This window comes from Carassius gibelio, chromosome B22 (genome assembly GCF_023724105.1).
Source record: "Carassius gibelio isolate Cgi1373 ecotype wild population from Czech Republic chromosome B22, carGib1.2-hapl.c, whole genome shotgun sequence".
Classification (NCBI taxonomy): domain Eukaryota; kingdom Metazoa; phylum Chordata; class Actinopteri; order Cypriniformes; family Cyprinidae; genus Carassius; species Carassius gibelio.
Window position 1 is genome coordinate 12,022,696 of NC_068417.1, and position 6,782 is coordinate 12,029,477.

Below are 6,782 nucleotides of genomic sequence, written 5' to 3' on the forward strand. Positions count from 1 at the left end.
TTTGCACAGAAATTCATTGCAGCCGGCTTTGTTTTTTATGTTTATTTGTGAGTAGGTATTGTATGAATAACATAAGTCAACGTAGTTTTACACACACACACACACACACACACTTTGTACTAAAGGTAAATCAAAATAATGATGTCACTGTCTAAGCAGAGGGATTTGTGCAACCCTATGAAATATAGTCGACACATGAGAAATGAGGTAATAATCAATATTTCAGAATAATTAAAACTCAGATATTGGTGTGTGATATCTGAGCTTTAATTATTTGACTACAAATCTCACCTCATAATACCTCCCAGTGATTATTTCCAGGATAAACTGAGATGCTCCCAAGCTGGCTTCTTAAAACTGACTAAATATTTAAAAACAGCCAAAAGAGCCATTCTTTTGAACGGCTCTTTGAAAGGAACGGATCGCGAAGATCCGGATCCCCTCAAAGAGCCATAAATCCCATCACTAATTTCAACACCAAATTAATATTTGATTATTATAGCAACACTTTAAGTCAGTCTAGTAGATCATGCCTGTTAGAAACAACCATAATCACTTGACTATCAAAATTAATACTGCTGTAACAGATGCATCATAAAGATACAAATACAGCAATAAAACAAAATGTAAAGTGTAAAAGTCAATGATCAGGAGCCCAACTAAAGCAAACACTGATCTCCACAATGGTGACGCTAAACGAAACAGTAACATTATCATCTAAATCTCTTTAATTCTCAATAAGATCTTTTGATCTCTGTTCTATGATCTGACAGAAATAAAGTCAGTCTGGTTAGTAATGTGTGAAGTCGGTGAAGCTGTTTGTTGATCGTTTAAATCTTCAGTTGATTTCATCTAAGGCTGTGGCTGAAGTCAGTTGTATTTCATGTGTTTGTCTTGTTATGTTTTTTTTTCTTCAGTGATTCTACTCATTAACAGCAGCTGTTGATCATTGTCTGAATTCACTCATTAGTGTTCATTCTCTCTGTCAGGTGGACTATATTAGTAAACTCATGTAGGGAATAGTGAATGAGGGTGTAGGGTGTGATTTGAAACACAGCCGCTGAGTGTCGAATTTGAACGTTGTTATTTTACGATATATAGCAGCAGGCTACACTGTAAAAAATTTTGCCGTTAAATAACAGTAATTTTCTGGCAGCAGGGGTGCCAGTAAAGTACTGTTAATTTACAGCTCTTAACCATTAATTTACCACTCTTATTTTTTAACAGTATTTTACCGTAAATTCTACCATGGAAATTAACTCCACTCCCACTGCTTCAAACAGTTTGAGTTTTTAAACTAGCATTCCCACGATGTTAGTACTATGAACTTATTTCATTTGAGTCCACTGAGAAGGAATATTTCTTACACTTAATGTGCAGTAATAAAGTAACTAAATACATGACTTTTACTCAAATCACTGCAGCTCATTGTCAGCTGTATTACACATGTATGTGCTGAAGTACTTAACACAGAGATCATCACTGTATCAGCGACTCCACATTTACTGTGTTTATATAAAGCAGCAGAAAATCAGAATTTGTGGCTCATCATTGACTGAAGCACCGGCTCTACTCTCCAGCACAATGGTGAACAACAAAACTACATTAAACTAAACGATCTCTCTTGTTCAAACACACACTAATACAGTCAAGTTCAGTATTTACTCTCATTATCAGTGTATGACTTTGCCTAATTTTTTTTCTATGGATGTTCACAAATATTTTAGTTAAATTAACTTTTTTTTCATTTGGTAAATCTGACGTTTACATTTTACAGTATATTACTGTTTTCCTTGACTTGACGGCAAAAAACTGTAGAAAAACACTTTTTTTTTTGCTGGCAACCATTAATTTACGGCAAGAAACAGTAGAAAAACAGTTATTTACTGGCAGCAGGGGTGCCAGTAAATAACTGTTTTTCTACAGTTTGTTTCCTGTAAATTAATTACAGTTTATTACTGTTAAATTATGTTTCATTCTGTTTTTTCTTCATCTTAAATCTTTAACCCTTTAAACCCCACAAGAAAATCCTCAGTTTTAAATGAACACTTATAATGTGTGCACACTACAGAGTGTTAGAGTAACACTGAATCAGTGAAGTTAATGAGATAATTCGGTGACTAATTGATGATTGAGCATAAGTGATAAACACCTGCAGAATCACTGAAGGAAAGAGAAACACAAGAACTACAAATGACTTCAGCCACAGCCTTAGATGAAATCAACTGAATAAAAGAATACATCAAATCTCTCAAGATCTGATTAAACAACTCATAAAACAGCTTCACCAGATTCACATTACTAACCAGACTGACTTTATTTCTGTCAGATGTCTACAGAAGAACTTATGGAGAGTTAAATAGGTTTACGTGTTTTTTCACTACCATGATGGAGATCAGTGTTTACTTTAGTTGGGCTCTTGAACGTGACTTTTCAACAACTAAGGTTTTTTTTTTTTTCATGCTGTAACAATGCGCCTTTGGAACTTGTTATAGCAAAACAAAAATACACAGAAGAAAAAAAATCTGATATTGTTGTTTATAGATTGACAAGAACAAATACTAGTATTTCTGATCTAATCCCGTGTCTCTTCTCTTATTGAATATTGATACTACAGCATGAGAAGGAACACTGCTGAGCCATAAGTTATGAAAGACTGTTAAGAAAATTTCACTCATAATAAAAAAAAAAAAACCTTTGCTGAAATTTAGACAGAAACATCAAGAATCAGCGTATGAATCACAACAATGGTGACAATTCACAAAATAAATGAACAGATCAATTCTGAACATCACAACACATGCTACTAAAACTTAAAACAAATGCAAAATTATAAGCACATAAGAATTCAAGAAAATAAGTGAACAATTCAGGGGCATAATTTATTCATGCTGCAATGCATGCTGGGAATCATGGATGAATTTTATCCTGTGCTGGTACCCAGCATGCATTGCATCATGAACCTTTTGATTGTCACCATTGTTGAGATTCATATGCTGATTGTTGATTTCTCACTTTGAGTGTTGTTGGGACTGCTGCCCGAAATACTTTTTAACTAAAACTAGTCGTTAAATCCATAAATACTGGTTATCACACTACTTTTCAATCTAACAAAATTGAAGTGTCATTCACTCAAATATTTCAACACCAAATTAATATTTGATTATTATAGCAACACTTTAAGTCAGTCTAGAAGATCATGCCTGTTAGAAACAACCATAATCACTTGACTATCAAAATTAATACTGCTGTAACAGATGCATCATAAAGATACAAATACAGCAATAAAACAAAATTTAAAATGCAAAAGTCAATGGTCAGGAGCCCAACTAAAGCAAACACTGATCTCCACAATGGTGACGCTAAACGAAACAGTAACATTATCATCTAAATCTCTTTAATTCTCAATAAGATCTTTTGATCTCTGTTCTCTGATCTGACAGAAATAAAGTCAGTCTGGTTAGTAATGTGTGAAGTTGGTGAAGCTGTTTGTTGATCGTTTAAATCTTCAGTTGATTTCATCTAAGGCTGTGGCTGAAGTCAGTTGTATTTCATGTGTTTGTCTTATGTTTTTTTTTTCTTCAGTGATTCTACTCATTAACAGCAGCTGTTGATCAGTGTCTGAATTCACTCATTAGTGTTCATTCTCTCTGTCAGGTGGACTATATTAGTAAACTCATGTAGGGAATAGTGAATGAGGGTGTAGGGTGTGATTTGAAACACAGCCGCTGAGTGTCGACTTTGAATGTTGTTAATTTACGATATATAGCAGCAGGCTACTTCTCGAAAATGATGAATATTACCCAGAATGCACTGTTTTAATGAAAAACAGTATTTTACTGTCGAAATTTGGCCGTTTTTTTACAGCGATTTTTAACAGTGTACTTCTCGAAAACGATGAATATTACCTAGAATGCACTGTTTAAATGAAAAACAGTATTTTACTGTCGAAATTTGGCCGTTTTTTTACAGCGATTTTTAACAGTGTATATGAATTGGATCCATGGATTTTTTTTAATGTATTATTTTTATCATTTTATTTTTTAAGAATACGGAATGCTGCTGGCCAAATGGGTGCCCTAAGCAGAATTTGTATTATGTCCCCTCCTCAAATTATTATGGAAGTAAAAATAAAAAAAAAAAAAAAAAATTTTATAGTCTCAACCATTCAGAAAAGACTATTTTACTTCAATAAAAAGTGGATTAGTCTTTGTAAGGGTTGCGATGTCAGCATGTTTTTGTTGAAGAAATGATAGAGGCTAGCATTTCTATTGCAAAAAGGTGGCCAAAAATGAACGATTAAATGGATATTTTAATTAAATGTTTGGTCAATATTAAAAAAGAATGTGATCGTCATGTAAGTGTTACAACAGCAATTATCAGACCTCTGGCGCCCTTTGCAAGCATTTGTAATAATAGCCTATGTTATGTAAATGAATTATTTATTTTGTATTAGATTATGTATTTTAACCGTGTTATTCAACTATTATTAATAAACCAATCTTTATTGCCTCATTGTTTTTATATAGTGCATTATATGGATTTTTTTAAAAGTTTGTTGTTCGCTTATGTCTGTTTTTATCAACACAAAAATATTATTCAAATACTTCGTAAATTATAATTTGAAGCTATTTGAAGTATCAAAGCCATGGTTTGGATGGTGTCCCCCTGGGTGTCGGTGCCCTACGCAAACTGAGTACACTTTGTACTGAGCCGCGGTACTGTCTGCAAGAATAAGAAACCCCATTTAAGATGATGTCAAATACATGAAGTGTCTTTATAATCTACTGGGATAGGATGTAAGACATACTGAGGTAGTCAAAAGAAGAAAAAACAACCCACACCAGCTAATATGCAACAATCCAAAAGAAGAACCTGATAAAGTGTCTTTGAGACTGACCATAACTCAGCTCCACTTTCTGTCTAACTCACAAATGTGAACGTACGTGTGTAAATTGAACAAACTTGAACTAGAACAACTACTAGAACAAACTTGCTTAACGGTGTTCATTCTTAATTAAGACTCAACCCCAGTCTGTGTGAAGAACATGTACACATTTGTGTATCTGTGTCTGAATTCTCAGTCGGAGTCACAGTGGTGAGAGAAATGAATGTTGTTAATCGTGGAGTGCAGGCTTGGTGCGCCCAGAGACTGTGAACTGGATTATGAATTGGAAAATGGCTCCATACAGACAACACATATTCTTTCCTAATATACTCTTTCTTCAATTTTTGCTTCCTTGTCTCTGTTCTTCTTGCAATCAATACTTGTGTCACTGGTGTGTCAATCCGTGAGTAGCTACTGCCTATTATCCCTGATTCTTTCAAAACACTCCCATTATAATCAGTAAAGTAACTACACTGAAAAAATATTTTACCCCTTATTTACACGGCACACGTCTGTGGTGCGTCATGGCCCCGACCCGGTTTTATGGTTTAACTGGTTACCGTGTTAACTGATGAGATATTAATAAACTCAGACTTGCTCATTGATTGATTTTTACATTCTTGTAAAGATTACAAGTTATTGGTAAGATCACCCATAGCGGCTGAAGTAGGATAAGCAAAAAAATAAAAAATAAAGTAAGTATGTGTTGGTGTGGCTTTCGAACACCAATCTACACTGATTCAGTTCCAGATTTCTGGATTGAAGACAGGACGTTCATCGTCACATCGTGCAGCTGACTGAATCAAGGAAATGTGACCGTGTTAACTTGTGACCTGTGTTGACTTATAAAGAACATTTCATAATGTCTCAGACAAATGTACATTTGTGGTTACTGTGGTTTAATTATAAACGTTATCGTTAACTAATATTTGCCATGGTAAAAACAGGGTACATTTACTTTAGAGACTGCTGACTCTTACCGATAATTGGATATCTGGTGTGTAAATATAAATAAATTATGGATGCTAAAAACACATGACCTATTTATTCAGATAAAATGACAATAATAGTAATTTCGTAGTTCAAATGAAAAGAATCGTGGAGCAATTGGCTGCGCTCAGTCAAAAAGAAAGAAAAAGCTAGAAAAACCCTGCGTGATATGAAAGGCCCAACCACAGGGCGGGACCGTCAAACATTTGTATTATTATTATTATTATTATTATTATTATTATTATTATTATTATTATTATTTGAATTATTTATTTATTCTCCATTCATTCATCTTATAATGAATAATAATAACTCAACATTAGGGAGTGTCTAAAGACTCTAGAATGTAACCCAGCAAGTGTCAGAAACTTGACCAATTGAATCAGCCAGTTTAGACAAAGAGAAACCTGCAGTAATTATTCACAGAACGGTCTAGAAACAGTGAGAACTCTGGCTACTGATCTGCTGTTTGTCTCATTTATAAATCAAATTACATCACTGAGAAAATGGATGCTAATTGACTAAAAAAAGCACTACACAAACAGCGCTAAATGTCGCAATAATGGTAATCAGTATTTAATTCACGTATGTATAGTTTATGTATAGTAGGCTACACCATTTTCTGGTTCATAATGATAATAATAATAATAATTCCTTACATTAATATAGCGCTTTTCTAAGCTCTCAAAGTGCTCAAAATCAGTCAACTATCATGAAACTATCATAGTTAATGAAGCCCAAGTGACACCAAAGAACGGTTATGTGAAGTGTATGCTGTCGAAATGGTGACGTGAAAGGACTTTATTATATTACCATTTTTGAAAATTATGCAGCATTATGAAAGTGTCTTATGCCTGCATTTGTCAAGACTGCATTTATGTGAAAAAGTGTAATATTGTGAAAT